Genomic DNA, 19,786 nt, shown 5'->3' with positions numbered 1-19,786 from the left:
TATTGATTATTGAAATACTCTCCGAACCCTTCCATTCTTAACACGCCTTAGCAGCTTCTCTCTCTCTCTCTCTCTCTCTCTCTCTCTCTCTCTCTCTCTCTCTCTCTTTTTTTTATTTGCCCGTCTGCCGCTTGCTCTCCTCCCTCTGCTGTCCTTTATCTTGTACCGTTCATTTGGCTAATTTGATATTTGGAGTTGATAGGGCTCTGAATAGAGGCCTTGTGTTTTCACATACATTTGTCTCCATCTCCCGAGCTCTCATTTCTCTCTCCTTCCCTCTCTCCCTCTTTCTCTTCCCCCTTCCTCTCTTTTTCAGAGCCGCGATAATGAAATCAGGCTCCAGCCCTTCATCTATATTAGCAGCATTTGCGGGTCTAAGAGAGACTAACAGGCTGCTAATTCTCTGCCTCTGATTCGTTAAACTGACAGACATTTGCATAATTTTGCTGCCTGCTTTCTCCTCCTCAAAGGTTGCCCGCAGACGCTTCTGTCACTGAACGGAATTGAAAGCTGTCAGCATAATGGCTTGTTTGATCAGATTTGAATATTTGTTTAGAGATCGGTGCAGGAATTACAGAAATATGCCTCTAAAAAGCCATTGATTTCAAAGAAATTAAATGTGCTACACAGAAAGTTAATGTTTTTTATTTTTTCCTTCTGACAAGTTCACCTAATTCTTTTCACAGTTTTTGTACCTCTCTGGTTCGTCCCACCTTTAGGGTCTGCTAAAATATTCACACACTCAAACTCACATTCCCCCCCACCCCACCCCCATCCCTGAAAATATGCTCATGTGTTGGAGGGAGAAGGGAATCTTCCTCTCCTGTGATGCTGACAGATATGAGTGGTGGTGTCTTTTTTTCCTTTTCCATTTGAGCTGCGGCGTCGCAAGGCTCACAGCACTTCTAGTGAATAATGTACACATGCACAGTCACATGCACAAGCCACATGAGTTTGCAAAAACCCACACATTGACTTCCATTGACTACCTCATATCATGCCGCTTATCACTCAGTGTGCATACAGGTGTTCCATTAACCTTGCAGGCTGACAGTGTCTCTAGGTAGCTTCATTACCTTCAGCATGATTAGCGCTGAACCAGACTGTTGCTTTGAACACACACACACACACACACACACACACACACACACACACACACACCCCTACTTCCCTTCCTCCCTGGCCCCCATTGTCAGAGGGCACCCGCAATGTAGTCATGCTTTTCACCACCGATAAGTGGCTGTGTGAGGGAATGACAAGTTGTGTGTGCGACGCCGCCCCCCACCCCCGCATCCATGCATTAATGAAGAGATGCGGTACCAGGTGCCCTCTGTAAGAAAGAGACAGTGAGGGAAGCCAGTATTGGAGGAAGGGTCTGTAATACGGTTTGGCATTTTAGGGGCCTCCTTTTTCCTAATGGCGCTTTGGTCTCGCTGGGATTATCCAGCCGGCACGCTGTGTCACGGTCGTTAAACTTCACTCTGCCAGAGGGAAAGGGCGTGCTGAGAGGGGGACAGAGGTTGCAAGGTGGAAGTGTCAGGAGAGAGTGGAAAATGTTCTCGAAAAATGCCTGGAGGTATGCAACCTTTATCAAAATGAAGGGGCCCGAGGGAGGCCATGAAAAGGCAGCCCCCTAACCCTTCAGAGGGAGTGAGGTGTAGAGGGGTGGACATGGTGAACCAATGTCAGCAGCATCAATGGAAGAATAAAAAAAAAAAAAAAAAGGAAAAGATGCAAAATGTCTTTTACAATTAAGAGATCATCATTACAGATTAAACGCTGAACTGTGCATACAAACACATTCGGAAGATTGAATGTCTTCACAATCCAGATATTTCCATCAGCACTCGTTGTCATCTTTTGAATTCAACTTTACAGGGCAATTAAAAAATGGCTCCAAAGAAAGCACTTTGCCCTACTTGAATGTTCTGGAGGGACTACTTGAGGAAGTGTTCCACTCTCCTCTGATGAAAAATGTCTGTAGAAATGTATAAAACCGCACTCCCTCCAGAGAGCGGTTTGGCATTTTTGTTTTACTGATGTCCCCGCCAGCCCTGCTTTTACAATACCTGTAAATTATTGCTCTGCTCTGAAGTTCCCCCCTTGCCACTTTTTCCCCCTTCTGTCTCATCCCTCTTTTGTTTCCTTAACATTTTTCCTTTAGACCTCTCACATAAATCACATATCTGCTTCGCAGCAGTCTTAACATTTAGCTCCACAGTATACAACCACACGAGCAGTGGGTGTATCATTTAATCTACTCGTTAGTTTTTTTTTTTTGCTGCTGCTGTCATAGCTGAGGTCTCAGTCCATCCATACATAGTGTATGAATTCATATTGCCCCATGTTTTATTTTGCCTGCTGTACACAAACATACTCGCTCCCTTCCATTTCTGGCTCATCTGCTTTTCCACCGCTCCGAATGAACCTAAGGCTGACCCTCACAGCATATCAAATTCTACATTTCACAGCTTTTTTTCCACTGACATTGCTGAGCACGGGGAATATTATCCACACATTTATTCCTCTCTGGATGCAGGCTTCTTTCTGAATTTGTTCTCTACATGCACAGTTGTGTTTGTTGCCACCGGAGGTCAAAAGGCCGCGGAACTGTCCCTATTTGCTTTGCACGTGTTCCATTAGCATCAATATCCCATTCTACGTGGAAAGTGCAGTTAATACCAGGCGAGTAGCTCGGCTTGTTTTATTTATGAACATGTGCCCGTGGAGACATCCATTATCTTCTTTTTACAAAGCCCCAGTGTAGGAACTGGTAGGGGAGTGTTATACAGAAACCCTGTTTTCACTGTGAGCCCATCTGATTTAAGCACATTTCTTTATACAGGACCCAGGGGCATTGTGGATTACACAAGAGCTATACCATAGCTCATATTTCAGCGTAGGAATATGAAAAAGCATGGTTTAAACAGTTCAGTTTTTGCATTGTTAGTGAGAAGCAGCCTGTTAAAAGCCTTCTTACAAGGAAGCATTGACAAGTCCTGTGCTGTCCATGGCAATTCTTTTGATGCCAATCGGATGATAAGCTGTCTCTCATTTGATGCAGATGAATCGAAGGCAAAGTGGTTAGTCTTGGCCATGTGTCAAAGGTTTGTCACATGCTTAGACTTAACACAGATCATTAGACCTACATTTCATTAAAATGTGTGATGTGACGTTCGAGCAACATACAAATGCCTTTTAAAGAAGGACGCGGATGGAGGGAGAATGAGACGCCTCATTTGCATTGGTAGTGATGTGCAGGTCTTTGTGGTCAGCTTATTAAGATCAAATTGAGGGAATTGATTGTCGCAGGGTTTGTGCTGCGGGTGGTTTGACCCGTCAACAGCACTGTCAGAGACTTGTGATTGCAGAGATGTAAGCAGCCTTGGTGTGTCAGGGAGAGAGCAACACATCATCTACTTTAACTAACAAGCTTCCTGTATTTACATTAATTACATACAGTGGTATATACCATCCAGAGCATAGCCGTCTCAAATGTGACAAGAAAAGGAAACATTTTTTATATATATTTTTTTTAATTTAAAATTAATTTGACTATTTGCAAAGATAAACTCAGGATGTGGAAGACAGAAGTACCAGTGTTGTATAAAATGCAGGGATGATTGAAAGATACAGTATGTGTGAATGTTGTAGGCTGCAGAAATGCAGAGATAGAATCACAGAATGGTGGGAGCCACCTCTGACTACACTCTTTTGAAAAAACCAAACAGGATCTGGCATTGCCAAGATATACAGTAGGTGGAGTGGTGGAAGGATCACATGCTTGATAATGTAAGATTCTCGTAGGGTACAGATTTGATCATTGGCAAATTATCAAAGATGTTTTATCAATATTAATAAAGTTATGAATATGGTTATTAATAACTTTATCAAATCAACAAACAATCAAAACGGGGCACCACCCTGCAATTCAGGGACCAATAATCAAACTGGAACAGTCTCATTTCTGTGGTAATCCTTTAAAAAGGAAATAAAGGAAGGGGTGAATCCAAGCACGGACTTGATCCACCAGCAATTATTACAACAAGTACACAAATAATCACAAGCAACTGATAATTAAGTATAATAAGATTTATTAACGTCACAATTATCAGTAGCTAATCAATAATCCTTCAATAATAAACTATCTTTTACAATATCACAACCAAAACAAAGCTGTGTGTGTGTGTGTGTGTGTGTGTGTGTGTGTGTGTGTGTGTGTGTGTGTGTGTGTGTGTGTGTGTGTGTGTGTGTGTGTGTGTGTGTGTGTGTGTGTGTGTGTGTGTGTGTGTGTGTGTGTGTGTGTGTGAAAGAGGAGGGGTGGTGTCAAAATGTAGTCCTAACACAAAAACCAAAATGGCTACTCCTGTGAGCTGCACAAAACTATTTAGCCTCAATAGGGCGGTAGTGGTGCTGCGTGCACGAGGAGGGGCTGAAGAAGCCGAGGTGGTTGCTAGGCAACGCGCACGCTTAGCCTAGTATGCTAGGTCATGTGTTAGCTCTGTACAAGGTGATGCCGACTCCACGTGTGAAGCTAGCACCGTTAGCTCGGGAGCTACAAGCTAGCTTGTGTGTGTGTATAATTAGTAAAAGGAGACAGGGTAAAGAAGGGAAAACACTCTGATCTTATTTATCGATAATGACCCAGTCCCCCTCAGCCACTCAGGTCTGGGCTAACGTGTAGTTAGGACAGACTCTGAGACTTTTGTTTTGCTGAGGAAAACGTCACTATAACCACTCCAGTGGCTAACAGCTGATTTTCGCTATTATCTCGCGGACAGTAATTAAACTCCGTAAAAGGAGTGATTTAGCAGGTAGCGATTACGGTTTACCAAGCTACTTAACACAACAAAAAATCAAACATTATAGTGATCAGTTATACATTCACAGCAACATATTAATAACCAGATATGGCCAATACATGATTACAATCAGATCACATTAATGGCACAAGCGGTAGAGAACCCTTTGCTCATTAATAACAAACCAAAACGCACTAGTTCTAACATCTGCCCAGAACTGTGTAAAGCCTTACTGTGTGCGTTGTTTGTCAGTTAATCTCCTGCCAGAGGTTAATGATCCGTTTCGTCCAAAGCAGGGGACGATACGTGATCCAGGTCGACAAGCAAGAAACAGAACGCAGTCCTTTTCTTGAATCCAGGCTGATTAAACCCGCTGCAGATGAGGGAATACTCGGCCAGTATTTCCTCGGATCCCCTTTGTATATCAGACCGATATAAAGTTGTCCCAGCTCCAAAACTCGACCAGCGAGGTGATGCTGGCTAGCTAGTCTGGACTAGTGCTTCCTGTCAGCAACCGGGGGTTACCGTGAAAGCGAACAAGACACAAATGCAGACAGCTTTTATCCTTCCTCCACCTCCTAGTGGCGGGGTGGAGCATTCAAAGACCCGACAGCCAATGGGAAAAGCGCAACCTTATCACAGTGAAGCAGTTCTTTGTCTCACCACCAGTCTGCCTTGCCCTCCATGTGTTGAATGTAAAACCTCCATTTTGGGGACTGCTTCCAATTGGCAGCCTGTAGGAGTTTGGGGAAACTGGCTTTGGGATTCACATGTAGGCCACGATCCTTTGTGTCTGCAGTCAGTGCAGTCTGAGCCATTTTTGGTTAAGATCAATGTTCAACCCACTTCTTGGTCCCCAACAATAACAACAAAGGTATGCAGAGAATCAAGCGCCCAGTATTCATTATACTGACGCTAAGGACCTAGTTTTGCTTGTTCATTTCACAACAACAAAATGCTCTAGTGGATGTGTAACCACAGTACACGTCGATGTGTCCATCTTTTTCCTCATCTGCCATCATTCAGCTGGACTGTGCTTTTTGTTTTGCAGTGAATCTTGTCTCATCTGCCAGATTAGAGCGAGTTAACATGTGCAAGAGTGGAGCCAGAGAGACACAATGACACCATGACCGCATAATTGTTCAAACTAATTAGCTGTGGAACTGAAATGTTAGTGTATTATATAGCAAATGTATCAGTTATCTGCTTTTGTTCTTTCACTGTCAGAAAAGAGAAAACATGCCCAAATATACAATTACCCAGCACAAGGTGATGTCTTCGTACTGCTTGTTTTGTCCAAATAACAACAGTAGACTTTGTTTCCATATATGACAACCGAAATCAAATTACATATAACTAGAGAATGTTTGGTATTCTTTCTTGTAAGATGACTGAAATGATTATTTATTTGTCAAAATAGTGTTGGCAATTCCTTTCTGTCATTTAACCACTTAATTAAATGAATTAATCAACGGAACCAAATGGAATATTTACAGTTTTCTGCGGTGAATGACAATCTGCGAAATTTAGCCGACTTTTTTCTGCTTTGGGTGGAGATGTGTTAACACTTAACACTCCACTTTTTCTGGAAATTTGCGTCCGCAGATTTCGTGTGGCCCTGCTGATTATCTCGGCTCTTATTTTGATGGAGAGCAGACTGTTAATGTAAAGCTCAGACATATTTAATCCAAAGAGGGAGTTACTTTTTGTGTTGTGGGATAACTGAGTTTGGTCTACCTGTATCTTGCACCCTACCTAGAATCGACCTACCCTTTGACAGTTGTCCACTTGTGCATTGACACTATATGTCACTGGGTTTCATCACAGGCCGGTCGGGCACTTCCATTTAGCTCATACATTTATCTCCATTTGCCCATCCATTAATCTCCCTTTACTGTAACCCATCCAGCTACTGGCTAGCCAAAGCAGATGAGACGCCCCATTACTTATTTAGCACCACTTTAAAGGGGACCCAAGTCAATTCAGAAGCCGCTCTCGTTTACGGTAACATCATTTGCTGACCGGCCTCAAACACAGCTACTGAAGATGAGATTGAGCGAGATGGAATCAAGTCAATAAAAGACATGGAGGATGATGTGGCCCGCGGTCAGATAGTTAGTTAAGTGAAGGTCAACCTGTCAGGGCATCGTGTAATCTGGTTGCTCTCTGGACGGTGACGGGGGGAAAGATTCGTGACTCCAAGGTGGAAAAGTTGAAACGAGGGGACCAGAAGAGGAGAGGGACAGTTTTTACCCCTGTAATGACATTTTTTTTCTTATATTATAGTGGATTCTTGTCCTGAGGAGGGCAGATTTTGATGCATTGAGAGCTCATGAGAAAGGACACACAGAGAGAGAGCGAGAGAAAGAGAGAGAGTTTTGAGTGTGTGTGTGTTTCTATGGATAGGCCAGTATGTGCACTTTACCCAACCTAATCATGATTCACCTCTTTTATCGGAGTGCAGACCCAACTGTCCAGGCCTATACATCACAGCTCCCCCAACACACACATCCATGACTCCCCCACTTTCTGTCTTCTCTCTGACCCTTCTTCCGCGCTATATTTTGCTGTGTTTCACCCTCTGACACTCTGGCAACATATTAAAAAGAGGGATAGTGGCTGCTCTCTGTTATTGCCAGGAAAGTGATATACCATGTGTCCACATTCTCACCTTATTGATTAAAGAACAATGTGTTACACCTTTTCTCATCACCCTCGGCTTTCTCATTTTCTCTCACTGTCATTCCCTTTCCTCCTCTTGTTCTTCTCTCCTGCTTTTATCTCTTACTTCACTTCCGCTATCTCTGATGTTGCCCAACAACCTCCATCTCTCTCTCTCTCTCTCTCTCTCTCTCTCTCTCTCTCTCTCTCTCTCTCTCTCTCTCTCTCTCTCTCTCTCTCTCACATCTATGTTGGCCCTGGACTCGTGGCTGATTGTGTGTGAGTACAGCTGAGGCATTGGTAAGGCAGGCAGGGAGGGAGAGAGGGAGAGAGCAGGAGTGTGAAAATAAGACAAAGAGAGGGCAAGAAATGAAAAATATTGTCCCACTGTAATGCTATCTACTGTAGCTCAAAAGCACAATTCATTAATTCAAATAATCACAAGCAAAAAGATGGAGGCAAGGCAGGTTTGTGGCGTATTAATATAATGCGTATAATAATAATAATATAATAATTGTCTGCACATTCTTTTTTTAAATATGCTCAAGAAGTCAGAAATAAGACTACACATACACCCTCCTTTATAATTTATACTGTAGAGCCATGTACTGTATGATGTGCTCTACAACGTATTGAACCCATGTTTAGGCCTGCAGGTATTGATTATTTTCATTATCAGATCTATACTGTAGTGTTTGTTTTTTCTTTCTCTTGATTATTTACTCTATAAAATGTAAAGAAAAAAACTTGGTCTGTCCAACAGTCAAAATCCCCAAGATAATGAATGTGCAGTTGTTAAAGTTATAAAACTGGCAATAGCAGCGAATCTTTACATTTGAGGGACTCTGCCTGCTAAACCTCAGCATGTTAGCATTTTCATTGTTAGCATGTTAGCATACTGATGAAAGCAAATAGTGTTTTATGACCAAATATGGGCTAAACTAATGACATTCCTATTAGCCTTAACTAGGGCTGGGCAATATATTGATATCGTGATATGAGACCAGATATGGTCTTAGATTTTGGATATTGTAATATCGTGATATGACATAAGTGGTGTCTTTTCCTGGTTTTAAAGGCTGCATTACAGTAAAGTGATGTACTTTTCTGAACTTACCAGACTGTTCTAGCTGTTCTAATATTTGCCTTTTCCCTACTTAGACATTATGTCCACATTACTGATGATTATTTATCTAAAAAGTGTGAGGATATTTTGTTAAAGCCCCAATTGTCAACCCTAGAATATCGCCGCAATATCGATATCGAGGTATTTGGTCAAGAATATCGTGGTATCTGCCCTAACCTTAACTCTTCTTTAAGTTTAGTGCTAATTAGCAAATATTATCATGCTAGCAGATGATGAACATGGTAAATATTATGCTAATCTATTATTTCAAACCACCGCTGTGGCTAATACAGATTCACAGAGCTACTAGCATTGCTGTAGACGCGGTCATGTCGCTTAATAAATTACTTTTATGATTAATTGCTTATCAAAATCATTACATTTTCTGCCCATTGACTAATCGATGAACTGTTGCAGCGCTGGTCACGTTTGACACCATCCACATGAGACTGCTGTCACAGATTGTCAGTCACATCAGCATCTGTATCTGCTAACGCATCACTGCCAATCCAAATCATTAGTTATGCATAATTACATTACATCAAATAACTACCAAATAAATTTCTCTCTAACCTGCCCACTCGGGATCTCCTTCTCTTATGTTTTCTTCACTTTACGTCACTTTTTTTTTTCTAGTCGAGTAGAAAGTAAACGTTCATAAATGTAATTTTAACCACAGAAGCATTAAATGAAGTTTCCATCCCTAATAGAGGGGCAGTGTCCGACCTTCATCCAACCAGTTGGGTGGGAGGAGGGCCAGAAATCCATGTTGAATGACGCACATCGACCCATTCCTATTTAATTCACTCCGTCAATGTTACAGGGATATAAAACTATACTGTGACAGAACACATTCCCCCAGTCGGTACCTCTCCTACAATTTAGTGCATGCCTCATTCTCCTTATCATTACCTCTCTTTCCCCCCTTTTTTTTTCTTTTTGGTCATTTCAATGGCTTCTCTATTTGTTCATTCCACTTGCCCAGGCTGTCTCCCGGGCCATTAATCTATACCGCTCCAACTGCTCCCCTGGGCCTGACCGGGCTGCATCGCCACTCACCGTGCGCTCTGAAAGGCCACTGTGTTCATACAGATATGAAATGACAGACAGAGACGGAGAACGGGTTTTAGAGAAAGCACCCCGAGACATGAGATAAGTAGAGAGAAATAGAAGGATCTGATGAGAAATGAAAAATGCACCCGCCCCCCCCTTCTCTTTTCATGTCATATAAGGCAGAAGTGACGGAATCATGTATTTGAGAGAGCGAGATGATGTTGCCCAGAACAACTGCATTGAGGTTACCGTGGCGTCTGCCCTTTTGAAAAGGTTGAGATTTGAGGAGATTAATATGCCGTTGGATCACACTGGGGGATTTCTGGCTCGCCCAGAGCTGGCCTGGACACGCAGCAGCCATCGGTGTTGACGGGGGACTCAGGCAGATGGCCTGGCGTAATCAGGGAGAGAGAGCTGCCGTGTGTCTGTGTGGGTGTGTACCTGAGTTTGCAAAGGGAATTTCTGCGTGTGTACTCCCATAAATGCATGTATGTGTGCACTGATACTTGTGTGTATGTGCTGTGTAAGATGCAGCAAATTGGCAGTAAAGACGGTCCAACTCGGGGCTCTGTCATTAACCAGGATAATAAGTATTGGAGCTGACGGAGTTGGGAATTTGGTGTGCAGTACATCTGAACTCTGTTTTGCTTTAGCTTTAATGTAATAGGCGTTCTAAGGAAGAAACATCCGTCTTTGATTTATTAGATATTTCATAGTAGTGTGCCTTTTTGACTTAAATCTATAAAAGGCCCTGTTTATCCAACTATGTACACAAAAACTCACTTATCCATAACTGTATCTAATCAGTATTCCTCTGTATTTTTTTCAAATTATTATGTTCAAATTAGAGATGCACCGATAGACCGGCCGGTGACCGGAATTGGCCGGTTTTCGCGTGCTCGGCCATGACCGGCGACCGGCAGGTCAGTCTGACATACAGTATGCCGATTTTGTGCCGGTCAATGCTACAATTAACTGACAACAGTTCTCAAGGACTCACGCACACACGGACGCGACAGCACAGTCTCATTTTTTAATTTATTTTTTTTCTCAATAAATTAATCGGAATCTGCTAAAATCCGTATCGGCTGGCCTAACTCAATGAAAATCGGAATCGGCCTAGAAAGCTGTAATCTGTGCATCTCTAATTCAAATCTCTAACAGCTTTAGTTAAGGGAGTGCCATCCCTGAGGGGAAAAAAAACATAACTCACAACAGTCAATACCTCTTTTAAATCCAATGAATTTGTATTTAGTTTCATGCGTGACAAATCGGCGTTATTGTCTTTTGAAATGGCGTTCTAGAAGTGTCAGTCTGTCCATTTGTTATGAGCAATTTATTTTATGTTAATGCAGATTGAAGATTGACTTGAATGTGCTTCTCCCTCAACATATTCTCTGAGGGAGCTGAATGGTACAGCCAGGTTGTTACTGTTGTCTAGGGTGTCAAAATGAAGGGCATTCCGCTTTGAGTGTAGGCTTCATCATCAGCTCCATCCACGCTCCAACTCCCCCCTGCCCCCCCGCCTCGGATTAGCCGACGTCAGGCACTGCCAAGATGGCGACGGCCAGAGCCACCGGGAGCCGCCCACTTTTAGCTTCATATTGGCTCTTCAGACACCTATTGGGACGTCACGGAGACTATGTCTATGTTTTATACAGTCGATGAGTATGATTTAGGGAAGTTGCTGTACAAAACTTAAAAAATATTGCTCCGTAGTGGTTGAAGGCAGATAATGTTATTTGTTTTCCTCAAACAGTCTGGGGATCAAACCAGCGAGCTTTCCAGTCATTAGCACACTTTCTCTTCACTACTTTCCCTGCTGTCAGGAACCAAAGCTTAAAGTTGTAATAATGGAAATGTTGGCTATATAAGCTGTCATTTTCTACTGGTTTCCTCTAAAATGTAAACTTAACAAGAATATTTAATGAAGGCATTTAACAATTTCTGCTAAGGAACAGGGAGCCTTGGGTGGTGGTGGGATTTAGTTCTTTGATAAATCGCATTTAGTGCGAGAATATTAGATGGTGCTTCACCTAAATGCGCGCAGTATGTAACTTTTTATTTTCATACAGTATACTTTATTCAGCCTCTACAGTAGATGGAAATTCTCCCCCTGGCCTGTGGTTGGTGTGCAGGCTCAACCAGCAGGACTGGGGCCTCTAAAGCAGGTAGGGGTTAAAAATCCTGCTCAAGGGCTCTTGGAGCACCAAGTGTACACAAGGGGATCAAACTACAGGCCCTCCAGTCTCAGGATGACCTCTGTAACTGCTTGGCTGTGCAAAAGTAAAAAAAGAAAAAGAAAAAAGTGTGCTCATGTAAGAGAGGGATAGACCTAAATGTAGAGCCTTTGTTGCTTCGAGGGGGTCAAGATACAATCCAGCCCCGGGAGCATCTCCGTGGTAATCATGGGGAAGATCAAAATCGAAGATGCGCACGGCATCTCCATGGCGACAGAGGCGATGTCATGATCCCTGCTGCCGGCAAACTCTCTGTAGCGGAACATGCAACCACGTACCACGGCGGCTTTTTATAGTGAAGGCCAGTCGGCTCGCAGACTACTCCGTTGTAAATCACAGTGACTGTATCCACTCCCCTCTCTCTCCTCCACATTGTCTCCCGTCTCTTGCTCTCGTTTACTTCTCTCCGTCTCTTTTTCACTCTCGTTGCTGTTCTGTCTCTGTTATTGATGTCTATATCTCTTGATCTCTCCTCCAGCTTGGCCACGCACTCGAAGGCGGTGGTGTTGAAAGAGATGGATGCTCACTGCCCTCAGTAATCTCCACAGCAGCCATTTAGATAATTAAGTCACTATTCTTGCACTTGCCTCGTGTCCCGCTACCGGAGCTGAACTACACACATACGCATGCACATGCCCACATGCATATTGATTTATTAACATGCGTGTCTCAGCCAGTAGTTGCAATAATGCAGCAGCCCATAAAACATGTCAGTTTGTTTGTTCTCTCTGCCGTGTGTGTGTGTGTGTGTGTGTGTGTGTGTGTGTGTGTGTGTGTGTGTGTGTGTGTGTGTGTGTGTGTGTGTGTGTGTGTGTGTGTGTGTGTGTGTGTGTGTGTGTGTGTGTGTGTGTGTGTGTGTGTGTGTGTGTGTGTGTGTGTGTGTGTGTGCGCGCGCTCTGTTTGTTTTGATGCCGTTGTTGGTTTTTATTTAGAGAACAGAGAAATTTGCAAAAGGATGCAGCGGGGAGAGAAAAGGCGACAGCTGCCATGGGCCACAGAGAATACACAAAAACACACACATACATACACGCATAAACACACTGCATGATTGGCGTCTGGAAATCTACTGCTCCCCACACCGCGTAGAAGAAAAAGCATGCAGAAAGGCTGGATGGGAAAGCGTGCACACTGGCCCCAGGGTTTTTCTCCAGCTTTGTGTCTTGCCGTTGTGATAATTTGGAGTTTTGTTGAAAGTCTGCGTTTTAATTAACTGAGCCGCAGCGTGCGGTGGTCGAGGTAGCAGTGCCTTTCGGTTCCTCAGGCTAGTCACGTGCCTGGGAAACTGACAACCAAACAGTGGCAGGGGTGTTAACTAACTCAGTCATTGCAAGATTTCCTAACGCCGCGGTCATTTCTGTCCGGACCAGTGCCAGTGAGAGCCGGCATTTTTGGACAGAAAAACGTCGACCCATGCTGTTTTCATCATGCAAAAGTGAAAACGGAGCCAATGTGTTCAAACCACAGTAAATAAGCAGCTTGGAAACCCTTGCATCATGTCGTATCCCCCGCAAAAACACACATGCAGTACACATGCATACTGCTGCCATTTTTTTTTTTTTTTTTCTCCAGATTGGAAGAAAGTTTTACTTTTTATTGCTCTGCTAAAAGAATTGTGCTGATGCACACTGAGGGGGAGGTTTGCTGTCAGTCGTGCAGGTATATGCAATATTCTTAATCTTAAGAAAAAATAACCCTTGGTCTCACCTTCTTTTTATTTCTTTTTCTCTCTGTCTACCTAGTACACCTTATCCCTTTTTTATCCACTTTGAATGATTTGGCCTTTGCTTGTATGCTTTATCAAAGAGAAGATGATCAGGAAGTGTCTGTCTCTGGCAAAATGAGGCAGTGTGTGCATGTCACCCACCAGTGTTTCATCCATCAAGGTGTCAGATTAATGTACCTAGTGCCATCTCTCACTATCATCTCCTCTGAAACCTCTGCGAAAATCCTAATAGGCAGATGAGATAAGGAAATACGAGGTGCTGGATTCAGATTTAGTGCTCGATCTGCTCACAACGACTGGTGACTACCCCGCGGTTCAGCTTTATTTAAGTGTCAAATGCTTCCCAATTGTCCTGTTGCTGTTTAAGTAAAACCAGCCTACATCCCTCTAATAACCTGCTAAAATGGAAGATATTTATGGTCTGGATGGTGCCTCAGCTGGTGGGCTTTGCTCTGAGACGTCCTATGTTTTTATGATCCGCTGCTGACTGCGCCTCGTCTCTGGGTTCCACTCAGAACACTAATGAGGTGTACGAATTGTAGCAAAGTACTAATTCCCCTCAAACCGCCGGGATTAATTGGACCTGCTAATGCTAAGAATCAATCCCAACAATGGGCTCATTGTTTTCCATGCCAGCAGGTAGCTGCATTCATTTCTGCTTCTCATATCTGAAGATGATGCAAACCCCTAAACCGCACGCACGCACGCACGCACACACACAAACCATGTCTGAACTCATGAGATAGACACGAAACTCATTTTTTTTCTCCTTTTCTGTGTTTGCCTTTCCTCTAGCTTACGTTCTGTTCTTGTTTTTTTTTTTTTCATCTTTTGGAACATCAATTAGTCTTCTCATGTGTCACGTCCTTAAGAGGGAAAGCTAAAAATAGCCAGGAAGCCCTGGTTCTTTTTCTGGCAGATCAGTTTGCATCATTAATCAATACTTTACAGAAGTAAAGAAAAAATATATTTATCCTAAAGAAATCGCTAAATAAAAGAACTTACATCCAATGTTTTAGTGTACCAGTACATTGCTTAATTAATGACACCAGTATTGTTTGTTTGTGCAGGTGCACGTGTGTGTACGGTGTGAAAGCTGCACCATCCAAATTGAGACTGCATCTTCATCATCTGGTGTGTCTTGGGCGGTACGGACTCGAGCTGAGGAGGAGAATTTAAATAGCCTGAGACTCGCATTGCTCCGGGCTATTCCTGTACCACCAGTCTCTCCCATTATTTAAATATCAGGATGAATACCTCTGTTGTCCTGGAGGAACTGTCAGCACATTTACTGGTCTGCGATTGTATTTGTGTGTATGCCACGTGCGTGTGAGCAAGTGTGTGTGCCTGTGACAGTTAAAGTGTGTATGTTAGTGGTTATCTGTGTGCATCTCCCACAGGGCTGCTCATTTACACCAATAACTTGTCCTTGTAAAGTTACAGTATACCTACTTTCCCTGGCCCTCATTTGTACCATCCAGACTTCCTGATTGACGAATTGATCATTAGTGTGTGTGTGTGTGTGTGTGTGTGTGTGTGTGTGTGTGTGTGTGTGTGTGTGTGTGTGTGTGTGTGTGTGTGTGTGTGTGTGTGAAGCTGGACTGTCACTGGGTCAATAGAAGTAAACACTACTACAGATTGGAAATGGAGTCCTTTCTCTTGGGGAGTATCTGTAGCGGGTGGATTAGCTGGGGGTATTAAAAGCAAGGCAGAATGTGCCAGCAAAGCAAACATCACACCATAGAACAGAAGTATGACACCCAACCCCACCCTGATCGCATCCTTAACACCCATCCTCTCTATTTCAGGCTGCATACACACGCTTATGCTGCTGTTATAACTCATTTGCTTGCTCGCTCGCCGTCTCTCCGTCGCTGCCACGTTTCTGTCCATCTGTTACGCTCCCTCTTTCCCCACGTCTATCTGCGGCTCCCTGCGTATTCCCACATGGCTTTGTTAACGCAGCTCTGTCACACGCACTCCGACATGCTGCGTGCCGCCTTGGAGTGACAGATGCTGTTCTTTAGGGTGTGTGTCTCACGTTCCCACCTGCCAGAAAACTTTTTAGTTTGGGCTAATCGCTCCGCTGTTGCTCGGGAACTGAAGTTATTGAAGGCTCTGGATGTGCACTGCGTGGCCTTACACAGGAACATATAAGACGCAGGGCATCTCCATGGTACGCCCCTTCACACACACACACACACACACACGCACGCACACAACTTCTACTCCTTAACTGCATCTCTTTCTCATGTGTATACACACACCCACACCATCTCACCTCTCTGTCTCAATTGCAAATGCATTTGGAACATCGTATGCAGGGTGCAATTTCGATTCTGACGCATCAGCAGTGCTAGAATAGCGTTTTTTTTTGTGACAACACAATGGATATGCCAGTCAGCCAGCTCATTAGGTTTGATTGCTGACAGTATTTCTCACTTTCTTTCTGGGCTCTTCTGTCCCTGTTCCTTTTTGTTACTATTTGCGTTTCCAGAGGATTAGTGATTTGAATCATTTGTTTGGATTTGCATCTCTCTGCAAAGGATTCTCAGTCTTTGTCAGCTTTTATTTAAGGTAGGAGCCAGAGTCACAAAATAGCATTTGGTGTGGGAAAGTCTGAGACCTTCAGGTAAGAATATTAACATGCAGACAGGATTGCAGAAGAGCCCCATTAATTGCTGTAGGGTATGACTGGAATGCTGTCATTAGTTTCTTATGTAATAGAAAAGGCTCTTTTAAAAAGGTTGGCTTAACAGCCTTGCAGCAAAGGTTATCATCCCTTCCTCTGAACGGCTGTTGTTTTGTCCTGGGCTGACAGTGACTTCATTGGATGTGAAAGAAAATGGGCAAATCTTTATTGGCACCTTCTCCCCAGAGCAGTGCAGCACAGAGCAAAGTGTCATTGTAGATGTGATATATTTAAGTGTTTATCTGGTCTGACAGAGTCCACAGGTGTGTTGGATGTTGGTTTCCACAGGCAGGTTTCCTTTTATCGCCTGGTTGTACTTAGCCTCACAAACTCGCACTCTCAGCCTCAAGGTGACGTGAGCTCGTGCACGTTCGTTTTTACCCACCGACTTTAAAGGAGTTGCCGAAACGTAGTTGTGAAAGGATTTTAAGTGCCTCAGTAATTACTAGCTTAAATCCTTCTGTTCACAAAGGACCATAAATGTAGTGGGATTTGTCTCAGTGACACTTGCCCTGCAGGGTTCGGTTGCCAGCCTTACGGTTACACAGTACATACTGACAGGCATAGTGCAAGGATGACAGGAATTCACTCAGGAGGATTGTGCACATACTGAAATGTATTGTGCCAAGATTCTGAAAATGCCACCTGGGTAAGTGAGTGATAGAATTTGGAGCACGGTAATGTGAGATGCTCCTTTTCAGAAAAACGGCAACATTTGCCATTTGTATAAACTACTTAAATCAACCCACTTACACATACACTCTCAATCAAAGGAAGAAGTGGGATGTAACATGACGCCTGCTTTGGAAATTGAATGTTGTATAACATGACGTGGATATAACTAGAGGTGTTGAAATGAATTAAATAATCGATGCATCGAATCGTGGACATGGACGATGCTGCATCGATAATCGGCCGGGCCATAATTGATTATTTCTGTTTACAATTTAATGTATGCCTAACAACCTTTCTGTTTACATATTCTGTTATGTTTTGCACATTCAGGAAGTGCCATGTGCTCAGTGCTGTAGTTTTATGTATCCAATTTATTTAGTATTCGAGCACTGCAGCATGTTTTGTTTTTGAAGCGTGAAAAGCTATGAATTAAATATCCTACATGGCTTTAATAGAAAAATATATTTGACTCATCGTGATGCATCAAGATATCGAATTGAATCGCTGACATGATAATCGTAATTCAGTCGGGAGATCAGTGAAGATTCACACCTCTAGCTATAACATGGTGTAACAAAAAGTCTGCCATGATCCCAACATCATGGCAGGTGATTCTGGTCCAAACCTTGCATCTCTGACCGATCCATTACTGACACAATGCTCTAACAGGATGTCGTTTTGATCCAATATTTGCAAGCTTCTCCATCTCAGCGGCACCACGTTACTCCTAAACCTCTTTACACATACGACCAAAAACTTTTGCACTATATGCTGCCTTATCTCCTGTTATAATAAGTATCTACTTTTACTCTAGCACTTTTAAAGTGAAAGAATAATAGCAAATAACATAATCTCATCTCTGTCTCAATCAACACACGGTCACTTTAAACTTAACTATGACCATGACCTTTTCAAGTAGTTTTAGTCGCCTATTCTAAACCATACCACAACTGTAGCAGATCAGAAAACGCCTACAACTACCTATTTTGGCGTTTATGTATGAGAACTTCATTTTGAATACTCAATGAAAAATAAAGGTAGAAATGAACCCTTTCACAAGATGCGTGCATAACTAAAATCTTCATTTGCTTCTCTTAAGGTTTTATCCACTTGGCTCATTTTTCCGAAATAGGAAAGGATCAGGGAGGAGAGAGAGATGATTGAGTAACAGTTTGATGCTGGATTAAAACCCAACACTTTCTAGTGAAAATGCCAGATACTTTACTTTCCATTCTTTTTCTCTGTGCTGTATATTGCACCTTACTGGAGTTTATCCCACAAAGCTCTCTTGTGTATGGGCTCTTTCAAACTTAGCTTAATACCTTTTCTGCGTAATCTAATGGATTTGTTCTCCAGCGCGCCGTTGCTCCTGGAGGTTTACAAGAAGGCAAAAAACTAGTGCAGTTTGTGGTAAATCACAATACTGTCTAGACTGGGGAGCTGATACACAATGGCACGCTCCCACTTCACATCTGAAAAGCATTGGTGAAAATAAATTGTACAGAATTGTGAATGCAAATGTACTCTGCCCCCAATTCTGACTATTGTGGAGATAATGTCCCTTTTGTTATTTTTTTTTTTTCTCTCCTGTTTTTATGTGGAGGAATTGTCTTTGTGGCCTCTTATTTCTCAGCTGAGGTGTGCAGCTCGGGTGATAAGAGAATATTACCTGGCACCAACTCTACCATTGTTTGCCCGAACAAGCACCTTGTTTCTCTCTCACTCAAACTTTTTTTTTTTTTTAATAGAGATAATACAAGATTATTCTATTGGAAATTCCGAGGTTATTAAAAGGGGTTACTGTGGAAAGGCGGAGAGGTTATTGCAGAGTCGGTGAGAATTACAGAGTGAGTGAGAGAGAGCGTGAGAGAGTGTTGTCCCACAGCTTTTAGTTGCTCCGTCTGGCTCTATCGCCGTGTATCAGCTTGCAGTGTTTGGACAGAGCAGACCTTGTATGAGAGAGAGAGAAATAAATGAAGGGAGGGGGACTGAGAGAGGAAACAAAATACATTATGAAAAAGAATGAAAGGGAGCACAACAGAGATGGACATAAAGGAAGAAGCAGTGAGTGTTTTTAGAGAGTAAACGAATGGATGGTCACAGCAGCTTAAGATACAGAAGGGCCGGTGCTCCCACCACAGGCTGTATCGTGTATCGCTCGCATCAAAGCTTTGTCGAGAACCTTTCATTTCCAGCAGCTTTCACTGCTCAGACACTCTCACATACTACACTTTCAGTTTTGAACATGCGTTCTCATTACATTTAGCCAAAACAGTACGTGCATACACAGCCGTTCACTTGTATTATACAGTATATATATATATATATATATATATACTGCTTTTGTACACACACACAGAGAAGCTGGCATTTCAAGGCGTTTGCTCCTCTGTGAGGCAAGAAGCAGCGTGAAAGACCCCGGCGTGCAGAATAAAGACCTATCATCCGCTGTCATTCTCTCCTTACAGACCAAGGGGATTTTGCATGGGGCTTGCTGAACCTGGTTTGAGGTTGTTTATTTATTTCATCTGTTATCAAGGGCTTGGGAAGCATAACGCGCCTTTTGGTGAGGAGGAGTACAATGCGCCGCAAACCCCTCCGTGATGGATTTCACTTCTCAGATCCTGTGCCCGCTTTGATTTATGATATAATATGGAGCGCTACGCTGCTCGTGCTACACAACGGCGCCGTGTCCCGTACTGATGTAATTCCAGCTCACTGTCGCCTCTTAGCCTATCGCAGCCTGCTGTGCTTGAAAAGGGGGGGGGGAGAACCCTCAAATGCACTCCAAGGGCAATCTGATTGAATTAAGCA

At 43.1% G+C, this 19,786-nt stretch overlaps 1 protein-coding gene across 3 annotated transcripts in view; it reads left to right on the top strand.

The window, feature by feature from the left end:
* The window catches only part of klhl29 (kelch like family member 29), a 232,935-nt gene that overhangs the window by 51,188 nt on the left and 161,961 nt on the right, over positions 1-19,786 (top strand). The window lies entirely within an intron of this gene.

This window comes from Perca flavescens, chromosome 18, assembly GCF_004354835.1.
Source record: "Perca flavescens isolate YP-PL-M2 chromosome 18, PFLA_1.0, whole genome shotgun sequence".
NCBI classification, from domain to species: Eukaryota; Metazoa; Chordata; class Actinopteri; order Perciformes; family Percidae; genus Perca; species Perca flavescens.
The sequence above is the reverse complement of the archived record's forward strand: the minus strand, read 5'-3'. Positions and strand labels throughout refer to the sequence as shown.